Genomic DNA, 13,375 nt, shown 5'->3' on the forward strand with positions numbered 1-13,375 from the left:
AGGCAGTCTGGCAGTTATGCAGTACTACCATCTCTCTAACGTAAACTAACTGACCTACTGTGTCTGCTAAACTTTCTGGGCTTTAGTTTTTGCCCATTTATGAATTCACAATTTTAACAAACATTAAAGCCCAACCCTGTGTATAACCTTATAGATGAGGTAGAGGTGGAAAAGACCACACACACAAGCTCCCTACCCTGCCCCCAGGCATATCCAGGGCAAAATGCAAATGGAAGAGGGAGTCCACTATGCAGCTGAGACTCCCAGGGAAGGCTTCTGGAGGAGTTGGCCTTGGGACTCAGACTCAAGATGGCAGACTGGTTCCAAAGGGCATCCCAGGCAGAGATAAAGCTCTGAGCGTGGGACTCTAGTACTTAGATCACTTTGAATCATGAACAGGGTCATGATTTCTGGGCCAGTTTCATATGATGAGAGACTAGAAGTAGGGAGTCCTGTAAAGAAGCCAGAGAAACGGTCTGTGAGAACTGAGGACCTCAAGTTGGGTGGCGGGGAAAGGGAGCAGGAACACAACCTGGGATTTGAAATCTGAAACACCAGGAAAGTGAGAGGAAGAGGATGGGATGGAGTAGAGACTGAGAGGCAGAGAGGACACCGAAGGAAGACAGGCACTGCTGACTTCTTCAGTGTAACATTCCGAGGCACTGGCCAGAGTGATGGGATTTGTACAGCTGACGCTCAGAGTAACGACCATCTGAGAAATATTACGAAAGTTACCCACTGGATAGCAAGTGTTCTCTAGGTTCCCCTGTGCTATTTGCAATCGACAGAACAGCACTGCTCTATAGGAGCGTGGCTTTCCTGTAAAAGAGGCAACACACCATAGTGCTAGCATGGTAGACTCTGAGGCCAGAAGACTAAAATAAGTAGAGGAGCTGCTGTTACAGTCTTTCTGCACCTTTGTGTATGATGTGTGAAATTACCCATCTCACAGTGTGGCTGTGAGGACCAAATGAGTTGACAGGGAAGCGCCTGGCCTGAGTAAGCACAAGGGAGAGATTAGCTGCTCCTAGGGATGAGTAAGCCTCAGAGCGGAGATGAAATGATCCGGCCAAGGACACACAGCCAGCAGAGTCAGGATCTGAACCCTGGTCTCCTGGCCTCAAGGCCTCCTTCAGTTCTGCTATGCCATGTGGAAGTGAGGTGGGACCACAGAACACAGGGAAGCCAGGGGGTTCACGGGAGCAGCACATTCAGGTGGCAGAAAGAACAGGAAGAGGAACAAGAAAAAATTAGAGGAAGAGCAGGAATGCAGATCCTTACAAATCTTTTGTTTTCATGACTGTTTAAATCTAATAAACTCATTCTAAAAATTAGAACCCCTGTAACCACACCACTTACCTGCTCTCCTGTTAGACAACCACTGCTAACATACTAAAAACAAAGAGCCCAGCACATGCTAGTATCATGAAAGGCAGGAAACGTGACTTGAAATACAGAGAGGGTCTTCGCTGTCCTATAGATAAGGCTGGAAGCAAGAGGGTCAAGGCCACTGGGCTTGGAGCTGGGCAGGTTGGAGCGGGACATCAGAAGGCTAGGAGTGGACGTGGAGCAGACACGGTTGGGTAGGTGTGGGGCAGGTGGTGGAGGAGTGGGCACCGACAGCTCCAAAACAACGGAGCTGGATGGGTGGTTGCAGGAATAGGAAACCTGTTCTGTGAGATGGACCCCTTCGGGAATCTGGTAAAATTTACAGATCACTTCTCAGAATAGGGTTTTAATGCCTAAAATAAAACACAAAGGATCACAAGAGGGACACTCTTCTGTCCACAGATCCCTTGGAATGCCGAGCTCCTATAAAGACACTTTTGGTTTTAAGATGGGGAACTTCTGTGAAATCTCCATCCTTGGGAACTACCCACTGCCCGCTCCCTGAGTCCTCTACACCCTGGGGCTTACACAAAACTGAAGATGCACCCAGAATACACAGTAGGTTCAAGTCTCTAGCTCTAGAATATGGTTTTAGACAAACACTTATCTTCAGGTGATATGGATAGCCTAAAATGTAGAGAGTTTGGGTAAAACATAAACATACCATTCCTGTTTACTTAGTTCAGAAGGGTATTGGCAGAGTGGAAAAGGGCTTTGGAGACTTTATGCACTGATTAAGTCTCATGTCCTCCCCCCGGGGAAAAAAAAAAAATTCCACCACGACTGAAAGCTGGGTAATCCTGGGTGATTGGCTGATTACAGGAGGAACTTCCACATGCTTGCAAGATGGCTGATGTGTTTCCTTAGGGGGCTGGATTTGTTCCCTTCATTACACACACACACACACACACACACACACACACACACACACACACACACACAATTTGGCTGTGGAGGCAGGGAGGGGCAGAGTAAATGAGATTTGGCACTGAGACTAATGGGCATATTTAGGGTTTAAATTTGCAGACAAAATTCAGAAGATCAGCAGTGACTCCTCTTGGACCAGGTGAGGGCCTGGAAAGGCTGGCAGCAGTCAAGGCTGGGCAGACTCAAGACCCACACTAGACAAATGGCTTTCTGAGTTTTTTTTTTTTTAAATCACCCTTTCAAAAGAAAACCGGTTGAACCTGCCTAAGTCTATTAATACAATACAAGAGCAGGTTTCCATCAAGTAATCCCAATTATCGTTAAATTATGATTTCATAATTTTTCCAGGCCATGTTCAGTATGTCAGTGAGAAAAGGACCCTTTTACCCCACTGCCCATAAGTAGTTGTGAAATTATCATACCGACTCCATCTATTGTTGGGAGTGCTATTTTGGGTTGGCCCTATGTAATGTGAAATGAAGAGAAAAAGTGTGTAGCAGAATTCAGATATGGAAATCCAGACTTAAAAACATTCCCTGATGGTTTGGCATCCTCGGGATAAATTGGTCATAGTTTTCAACAACTCAGATCAAAGCCAAATGCTGTTTGCATTCAGACAGTGATTCAGGGACCATGTCTTATTTGGTTTCTTTGAAAATAAAGCACAGACATTTTTTCATACCTTTGAGAAAAATCTTTTGGCTGCCAAATTTGTGCACTGTAAATTTTATTGTACTCTAATACACAGTTCTACATCTTGTCTCAAATGTTTCTTTCGGAATTATCCCAGCAACTCTAAGCTGAGTTGCTTGCTGCGATGATGGGCTCCTGATGTAATATGAAGAAGAAGAAGAAAATAGGCCAACTGGTAAAGAAAAAAAAAATAAATGAGAGTAAATAAAACACATATGGAACTTCTACTTTCAGAGTTGAAATGTATATGAGTATATATGCAAATCAGCCATCCAAATAGAAATCTAGACTGGGCCAGACTTAGGCACAATTATGAAGTAGCAAAGTTTTCTATCCATGGCCTTTTATTTTCCTGACCTGAATATTTTTCTCTGACCTCCATCTTGCTTTTTGGCCAACTTTCTGATGCTTCTATAACCTTAGAGAGTTAGAGTTATCCACCTTGGGTATTTGCTTTAGAACTCCTTTCTACATCACACCCTTCCTCTTACTTCTGTTCCATTCCCTTCTTTAAAGCCATGTGTAGTAATTATTTAAATTATCATTTTAAAAACACATTGCCTCGTAGCCAGTTCTTGCCCTTCATGAACAGACTATATTTTTGCAGTTATTTCCTAGCTCTGCTTCGTTCTCTTAATAGTGCATACCCAAGTGCCTGTTATGCAGAGAGCATTGGCTCTGGTGCATCCAGTTGTAGAAGAGTGAGGTAGTAAATGGGAGGGGGAGAGCATGAACCCAAAAGGTTAAACAGCGTGATAACGCGGAGTAACAATATAAAAATGACATGTGCTAATTTAATCTAAAACTGCTTTCATGTATATTCTGTGTGCAGACACAATTCTAAGCATTTAGCAAATATTAACTCATTTAATTTTCCAAACAGTTCTGTAAGACAAATACTGCTACTGCATTTATTCTCTTTTTGCAGATGGAGAGACAGGCACGGGACGGTTAAGGGACTTCCCAAAGTCACCGAGCTATTGAATGGGGAGCTAGGACTGAATCCCAGCAGTTTGGCTCAGCTTCTCCAGCTGCCAAGGGAGAGACACAGACTAGGGCTTTTGACGTCAGGAGCCATTTCAGGTGAGCTAAAGATGGCAGTGGTTCTTCTCCCTGACTGCCCATTAGAGCCACTTGAAAAGCTTTTAAATAGTCCTGACGCCTATACCCCATCTGGGCTGATCAGATCGGAATCTGTCAAGGGGAGGCCTGCCATTGACTGGATAAACTAGTCCAGGCCCAAATAGCAGCCATCCCCAGGAACCACCGCAGGGGACTAGATCCTCAAGGGGAGGCAGAGCTTGGGAGGACAGAGGAGAGGATGTTCCTGTGGGAGGTGGGACAGCAGGGGACAGGTTCCACCTCTTTATTCTGTCCAGTTCCCTTCCACCACCAGGCTTCTGTGTCTTCCTCCAGCCTTCCCCTTCTTCCTCCTCTTCTCTACCCGTTTTCCCTTCGACCCTCTTGCCTGCTCTCCTCTATCGACCGCTTTACCTTCTCCCTCCTGCTGTCCTCCCCCATTTCCTCTTTATCTTGCCCTGCATCTTGCTACCAGCCCATGGGCCACTTGGCCATTTCACTTAGCACTGCCCCACCTCCTCACAGAAAGAGGGCAGTGGCAGGGCTGAAGCCCTCAGATCAGGCATGATGCCCTCTCACCTTGCTATGAAGGAATTCACAGGAGGACTGTGATGTGAATACCCAGTTTCCAGATAGTACGATATTACATTCTGTTAGGGTACCCAGAACATCTGGCACTTGGCTCTGAGGGTGAGGGGAGAGAGATAAGCTGAAAAGGCACATTGTTTTAAATAAGCCAAGCTTGTACCATACTGTTCTGCAGGACAGGAGTCTGACACGGGACTCACTGGGCTAAAATCAAGGTGTTGTCAGGGCTGTTTCTTTTTGTATTCTCTAGGAAAGAATCTGTTTCCTTGCTCTTTCCACTTTGCAGAGGCTGACCGCATTCCTTGGTTAATGACCCTTTACCCTCCTGCTCTGTCCCTCCCCTCCCTTCCTCATTGAACCCAGGGCTTTTTCACTGAGGTACATCACAGCACCATCCCACTTTCCTTTTTCATTTTCTCGAGTCATTTCTTGTTAAGTTCCTAGGCTAGGCTCAAACTTGTGGTCCTCTTGCCTCACCTTCTCAGTCCGTTGGGATTACAGTGTGTGCCACCTCACCCAGCTCAGTAAGCCTTTCTTGCACCTTCAAAGCCAGGTAGCACCTACCACTTAAGGTCCCTTTTTTTTTGTTTTGTTTTGTTTTTTTTTTTTGGGTACTGGGGATTGAACTCGGGTCCTTGCACTTGCAAGGCAGTCCACCGAACCGCTGAGCTAAATCCCCAGCTTAAGGTCCCTTTTTTCAGCCTTCAGATCACTTTCTTGGGCTTTTCTTTGCCTCCCCTGTTCACTTTTAAAAACTCATGTGATTATAGTGGGCTCACTTGGATGACTCAGGACACTGTCCTTACTTTAAGGCCCACTAAATAGCAACCGCAATTCTAACTCCAATCTTAAGTCCCTTTCACCACGTAGCTGAACATATTCTCAGGTTCCAGGGATCAGAGTGGAAAATGGATTGGCAGGGGAGAGACTTTATTCTCCCTACCACAGAAAACCTGAGGCTAGAAGGAGGTCGACGGTAAAGGTCATCCATCTAGTTAGGACAGCAGGTTCAAAATCTTGGAAGAATATGCAAGACAGGTGTGTTAGTCCATTTCCTCTTGCTACAATTTAATACGACAGACTAGGCAATTTAGAAAGCATAAAAGTTTATTCAGCTCACAGTTCTGGAGACCCAAAGTCAAAGTGCAGCATCTGGTGAGAGCCTGAGTCCTGGTAAGGGCGCTGCAGAGTCCCAAGGTGGTGCAGACATTCTGTAGTGAGAGAGCAAGCTGGCCAGCTTGACTCACTCTCCTTATAAAGTCGCTACTGCCATCATTACTTCCTCTACTGCTCCTCACCTCCCAGTTCAACCTTCGAATTAATGCAAACTTTGAAAGTTTCAATTCATCTTTGAACAGCCTGCCCACCCCTATGCTTTTCTGTCTCCTGTTTTGTAATGAACTGGCATTTAAAGCTCTAGCTATAGGTATTATTTGGGGCTGTTGGTGAAGGTGGCAGAGGAAATGTCCTCAGATTCTCCTCACACTGGGGGACGAGCATTTAGACCAGCATGGGGCTTGGAGGAACTACCGGGTCATTACATAGACCATTCACACATTACATTTTGTTCTTACATTTTCATGTAATTATGTTTACACATGTATTTCATCAAAATGTCTTATAATAATCAGTGCTTTGGAGGCAGTGGAGTACATTGCTACAGCAAAGAGTGGGAGCCAGAGGGGCTGGCTGGGTTCTAATCTCACCTCTGTCACTTATTAGCTTCCTGCCTTTGAGAATTAAATGAGATCCAGAATCTTACTTTGTTTGGTCCCGACTCTAACTAAACCCTGAGAAAATGTGAGTTGTTATCAGCCATAACTGAACTGTGTCTTCAGCTGAGCACTCAAAACCTGGCACCTTCATTTTCTCTTTCATACCCACTGCTTGCTGCAAAGAAAAAGAAAGCAGTCACAGGAAGAACATTTCTGACCTAGGCAAGCTGCTGAGACGAACAGCATTATTAGGTTCAAATGGTCTAACTACAAGGCCCTAAATTCAATCTAGAATCTAAGGAACTGTCTGTCCCTGCCACTTATACCAACAGCCCCAAGTAATATCTGTAACTAGAGTCGTAAGTGCCATTTAGTTACAAAACAGGAGACAGAAAAGCCTAGTGATGGGGAGGATGTTCAGGGAGGAACTGAAACATTTATAGGCTGGATTAATAACAATATTTACAACTGTAAACATGAGTGGGGCTCAGAGACGCCTGGGGAAGCACCCCTAACACAATTCCTTTTCTATTTCTAAATGCCCACCCAGGAAAATCTTGGAGGCTCTGTGTTATCTGGGAATGAGAAAAATTCCAACTTCAACAGGGAGTTGGGAATGCATATATTTCCTATTAGGTGCTGAGTTCTGGGGCAATATTTGTTAACCAGTAACTGGGAACACGCAGAATTGGCCTGGCTTTTCAAGGCAGCTCTGACAACAAGTGGATAAGCTACTCTATCTGACCCCCAAAGGTTGGCCAGCTGGTCTGAAAGGGGGCATTGTGTAATTACTGGGAAAGTAGAATATCTCTTGCTTAATGTTATACTTTCCAAATGACAGAAGGGTCCTGAAGACAGCATGAGCCATAAATTAATTTAAAAAAACCATGCTAAATGATGTCACAAAAACCAGGTACTTACTGAGAGCCCCTTGAAATTGGTCATGCTTACCTTTATATGCTTTATATCCTCTGTATTCCATGGTACTTTGAGTAGTTTAGGTACTTAAATAAGTCACTGTGTTTGTTTAAAAAGCTTATGGACTGTACTGGTTCTCACAAATGGCCAAGTCAGGTGGAGATCAGGTGTGGTTCCATCAGGGCTTGGCTCTCGTTTTCTGCAAGCTTCTCTGCCTTGCCCTTCTGTGCCAGCTTTCCCTGCTAGGAGGAAGGCAGCTACACGTGTCGTTCTATAACACAGAAAGGAGAAAAGGCCACCTCTTCTGAATCTATCATGAGCTTTCCTCATCACCTCTCATTAGGCTAAGTTGGCCAGTGCTTGCTCTTGAACTAAGGAAGTGACCTTCTCTGACTGGCGTAGGCCCAGATTTATGAGCCATTCGCTTTGACAAAGGAAGTGGAATTCCTCTTGGAATTATCAAGCCCAGCCTGGGGCTGGGGCTGGAACAGGGACTGGGGTCAGTTTCCTGGGAAGCCCACAGGCTGTGCCCTTTACCAACAGGGGAGCCTTGGATGGGACAGTGACACTGGCTGATGGCACAATTCCCATTCAGTCTTGCGATAACTCAGGTAGCAGAACTGAGGTTCCCAGCAGTTCGGAAAATAGGCCCTGGTCTCCCGGTCAGTGGTAGAGTTGGGATTTCCAGGTTTTCTGATTCCAAAGTCCATCCTCCTTCCAACATACCACCCTGCATGAGTGAGTGAACAGATAATGTCTGGTGGAAGCAGGAAGAATAATGGGCAGGTTAAGAAAATGAGGCTGTCCTTGCTTAAAGCTGGGTCATTTCCACATGAGCCAGGTCATACTGGGAAGACATTTTACTTCTCTGCCTGTTTTCTCATCTGTAAAATGGAAGCTGTGCTAGCTCCTACCGTGTGAGAGTCAAGTGCAGTAACAATGCAGATGATGAATCTGGAGCAGGGCCTCAGCTTATAAAAGGCCAACACTCCTACCAGGGGCACTTCAGCTTTGGGAGCACTGGTCATTTGAACAACGGACAACAAAATTATACCTGCCACAGTTTCTGCATGGTTCAAAGAGAACGGCAGTGTTTGTATATGAAATCCTCCTGACAGCTATAGACTGTGGAATTCTGGACTTGTAGTAATCTACTCAAATGAACTCTTTTGCCAATGATCCAGGGAGGAGTCTGCAAAGCCTCCAAATCACTTTTCCCCCCACTGAGCTAAATTCTTTACCTCAATTAATTGGTACTATCCTGATATGTCCCAGTGCTGTCCTGCCTTATTTCCCCTCATTTTTAAAGAAAATTCATCTTCCCCTCTGCACCCTCATTCCTTATTTTCCTTTTCTTCCTTCTCTCCACCACTTAGTTTGTATTCTCCTTTTTTGGGTAGAATTCTAAGTGTAATGCAAACGACCTGGTTCCTGGTGAAGGACTGGGGCAGGGTGGGAGGAATTTTTCCTCTAACTCTAAGCATTGCATCGAAACTTTTAATTCTCTTCATCAAGGGAGAAAGCAAACAAACAAAATGAAGAAGCTTGGGAAAACAGGAGTACAGTTATTTACACTCCATTAAAGTACTGAAATGATCACACACACACACACACACGCATATGTCAGTAGTGCTATTCACCATCTCTGAAAGTAGGGAAACTATTCTTTAACTTGCTCATTAATGAATCCATTCATTTGATTAGCATTAATTATTTTCTTATGCCACTATTACTGCTAAGCCATGAAAGGCTTACAAAGAAAAATAAGTTACAGCCCTTAGAAGACATTTACAGAAGATAGTTATGGCTCACATAGCATCTTGACCAGGTAATCGATTTTACAGTGCCATATGGAAGTGGACACTATGGTTGCCTGTGGAATATTATATGTACATATATGGATCCATTTTATTTAGATAAGCACTTTAGTCTGTGACCTTTAATCCTGATGTATTAACTCCATCAGATGAAGGAGCTCCTAGCAGATTAGCAGAGCAGGCCTCTGAGTACGCCTGGGGGTTCCAGAATCTTGGCCCTGGGGGTCACACATGGTCCCATCTAATCATGTTGCTCCTGGATGCAATAACTGAGCAGCTTTGCCCTACCATGCTCTTCTGCCACCACGTTTGTGTCTTAGAACCAGCTGACTGGGGACTGGATTCCTCTAAACCTTGAGCTAAATTAAATTTTTCCTTCCTAAATTATGAGTCTTGGATATTGTGTGCAGCAAGTGGAATGCCAGTTAATTCAGATATACCAAGATTCATCCCACTGAGCTGGCTGTGGTGGTGCACTCTGGAAGGCTGATGCAGGAGAATCACATGTTTGAACTCAGCCGGAGGAATTCAGGTACTTAGCAACACCATGTCTCAAAGTAAAAAAGGGCAGGAATTTATCTCATTGCACAAGCTCTGGGTTCACTCCCCAATACTGTAAAATAATAATAATGATAATAATAGTAATAATAATAATAATTGACCCTTATAGAATTTTAGATGGATCTTAGGTTTATACCAACAGGGAGAAAAAATTTTACAGTCAAAAGAGATTGAGACAGTGTGTGGAGTAAAATATTTCACATTTTAGTCAGTTGCATTTAGAGTGATATGTTTTAGACTCTGATTTAGTTTTGGCTTTAGGAGGGAAAAGAGTTTTGATGCTGTGAGTATAATGAGTACAAATAAGAATTTTTGAAAACTGCGTCACTAATGAATGAGCAGGAAAGACTGGACTGGTCATACCTGTGACAAATTAGTATAAAGAGCAACTAATACTTTGTTAGGGTAACAAGGACTGATAACATAATGTGAAATTTGATGCATTCCACTATCGGTTCTACTTGCTCAGGAAGGTAAAATGGAAAATTTCCATCTGACACATTTAGTTCTCCTCTTGAATTTGGCAAACACTGACTTTTTCCACCTAACTGGACTATTGCCATGTGGTTTGTGAGTGTGTTAGGCATACTATCACTAGTGCTGTTAGCTCAACTTATCTGTGTTTTGGGGCTCAAATTTATTTCTTTCTATAGATACTCTACAAGAGTAGGAATCTGATCACAGTTCTTTGAACATATGTAAATGTTTTGCTGTGAGATTACTCAGATTGACACAAATAACAGTTCTCCTGAAGTTTTGTGGTTACAGTATTCCTTCCTGGAGTGTTCTGCTGTAGCTGTGAGGTCCTGAATGTTTCTATTTTGACCGTAGATTCGTGTGACCATAGCAGCTACACAGGATCTGTGCCTTCCGTGTCCTTTCTGATGCTGATCCCTCCATCTGGGGTGGTCTATTTTGCTCATCTCTCTCAACTCATTGTTTGGGTCCAGCCTACACAATCAGGCTACTGCATGCCACATGGTAGGAAATCACTGCTGGCTCCTCCACCCTCCCTGCATACTTAATTGTGTTCACCTAACATTGATTACCACCTGCCTTGCACTTTACACATCTGCAATATGCTTTAGACATATTCAAAGCAAATAGAGTTATTTTGTAGGACAGCAATGTTTAAAGAACTTGAGGCTTCCAAACTGGCCAACTTGGCCCTGTCTTTCTTTGTTTACTGAGCTTCAACATCCTTGCTTCTAAACAGAAGATTGCTAATGACCATACAGATGAGATATATCTGCAAAGAGCCCCCATTCCTTGATGGGTTGCTATAATCCAGGCACTGGGAAAAAGGCTTTGTGTAACCTTTTCTGCTGTTATGAAGCCTACAAGTGTAAGCTTCTTTCATCTCACTCTTTGGGCAGAGTAGTATGTACTCACTGAATTTTTCTTAAATGAATGAGAACTGGACACAAGCTGGCCACGGGACCCTGTCTACTGAGTCAGCAGTTAAGGCACATGCAACATACATCTGTAGAGAGGAAAGATACTGACTGGGCTGTAGTTCCACCTATCTGACTGAAAGACCACCTGGGTTTGATTCCTAAACAAGATGGATCGCTCACAGAGAGGAGGGGAGAATCTAATCTCTGAATGACTTTACTTCCTTTCCCAGTATCTCTCATTACCACCTCCCACTTCTCTGCTGACCAGTTCACCCAGAAGAAGTACAGATCTCATTCTGAGTCACTCTGGGGATGTATTGGTGGCACTGCATTTTAACTATTCTCGTGAAATACAACTACATTACAGATCTATGTTCTTGGCCAAAGAAGAAGAAGAAAATATCCAGCCAAAGCACTGTACCTGTTTTATGGTAAATGTCCTCAGAATTTTAAAGGATCATAAAAGTGGTGCATAAATAAAAGACCATTCCCACCCTTGCATTTATGCAAATGAAGAGAATTTTGGGTATCTCCAAGTTGATGACTCCTAACTTTCCTAATACTTTATTCCCAGTAGATAGTGATTAAAGTAGGGTGTAGGTATATGTTTTTTTTTTTTTTTTCCTCTCGGAGCTCCACTATACCCACCAAACAGAAGTTCTAGAAGTGTCTGCAAACCCTTAGGATACTATTTCATGCATCAAAACCATTGTAATTGAAATTATTTTGGGGGGATCATGGATACTGCTTTTTTTTTCCAGTTTCCACCCAGACTTTTATTGTCTCTGGGGAGCAGTTGTAGAGCACAAGAGTTTGATGAACAGAATTTCCCATGATGTGTGGAAGGGTCAGTGTTCCCATCTCACTTTGCTCCTGAAGGCTGGAGTTAATGAGTTTTTATGTGAATGTCAGGCATGTTGCAATAACTAGCCACAATGGAATAGTCATGGCAATTTCCACCACTTGGTTTCTTTGTTTTTGTGATGTTGCTGCATGCTTCATTTTATGAGTATTTTCTTTTTCTTATATGTGGTGGAACCCAGCTACTGGAATCCTGGTCTCGGTTATTTCTCTTAAAAGGGAAGTGAAATAGGAAGAAATTGGAAAATTGTAGAATGACATATCATAAGTACTTATTATTTTTCTCTTTCCACTTCTGTTGGTAGATACTGATGAGTTTGTGTCCTAAGGAAAAGGAAAAAGAAAAGGGGATCATAAGATAAAAGAAAAAGTATCAAGAAAATGACACTTCTTTTGGTGATATTACCATCATGGATAAAGACCAGGTCTAGTAATGTTCCCACTGAACTAAGATATGATGTGAAAACTGCCTCCTTCTGGTTTGGCTTTATGGAGTAAGTCATTTTCTGTCATCTTGATCATGGCATTTACTACTTCAATGCAAATCTCTACTTGAGTGAGAGCAGATTATGCTCTAAGAACATATATAATTCTGAGTGTGGTTTCCTCATTCGTTTCATTTACAGAGGTGGATTAACTCTCGCTACAGAAAGACCTAACAGAAGATGTGTGTGCATTACATGCATTGATTCCAAGATAGAAGTCCTTGCTTCTGTGTGAATACCGGTGAGGATACACTAAAAGCGGGGTTTTTGAGGTATCTAATCATGCCAAACAGTAAGGCTTGGGGCACAGCTTAGGCGAGATATGAAGGCACTGAATTCTGAAGGGGAAAGACGCATCATGCAGGGTAAGGTAAAAGGGTAAGCAAAAGACCCTATACTCTGCTTTGTACCTTAGCTGCACTTCTGTCACCTCCTCCTGTTCCACGTCTACACCTTGAAAAGATGCCAACAGCATCTTTCTGCGTTACTCATCTAGTTCAGTTTGTGATGTGCACCCTAATTTCATGGTGTTTTTTTTTTTTCAATTTTTCACATCTACTTTCTGCCTTTTACTACTGGATATATATTTTTCTTTTTCTTTATAATTTGCCATCAAACCCTGTAAAATAGCTGCTACTTTTTCATGTTTTAAAAAAAGTGCAACAAATAAGGCCCGGGAGAAGGCGAAGTGCCTCCCTGCTACTACCCTGTGCTGGAGTTCTAGGACTCCTCGCTGCACGCACCGTGTGTGTGTGTGTGTGTGTGTGTGTGTGTGTGTGTGTACGCACGCGCGCCTCTCCGTGTGAACGTGTGGAGAGGGAGACCCGGGCTCGGCCTGCGAATTGGCCGGCCAGTGACCAGCGAGCCCGCCCCAGCCCCCTCCCCCTCCGGTGCTCTCACTCAGGAAGCAGCTGGCTGCAGGCCGGCCCTTGCGGCGCACACAG

At 43.7% G+C, this 13,375-nt stretch overlaps 1 protein-coding gene across 1 annotated transcript in view; it reads left to right on the plus strand.

The window, feature by feature from the left end:
• Glis3 (GLIS family zinc finger 3) overlaps positions 1-13,375 on the plus strand; it is a 603,766-nt gene that overhangs the window by 156,254 nt on the left and 434,137 nt on the right. Inside the window, exons 4-5 of the mRNA XM_033757696.1 lie at positions 3,938-4,092; positions 12,252-12,672. The gene's annotated coding sequence lies outside the window, so the exon portion shown is untranslated. The remainder of the gene's footprint in view (positions 1-3,937; positions 4,093-12,251; positions 12,673-13,375) is intronic.

This window comes from Fukomys damarensis, unplaced genomic scaffold (genome assembly GCF_012274545.1).
Source record: "Fukomys damarensis isolate Sample0158 unplaced genomic scaffold, DMR_v1.0_HiC HiC_scaffold_31, whole genome shotgun sequence".
Lineage (NCBI taxonomy): Eukaryota > Metazoa > Chordata > Mammalia > Rodentia > Bathyergidae > Fukomys > Fukomys damarensis.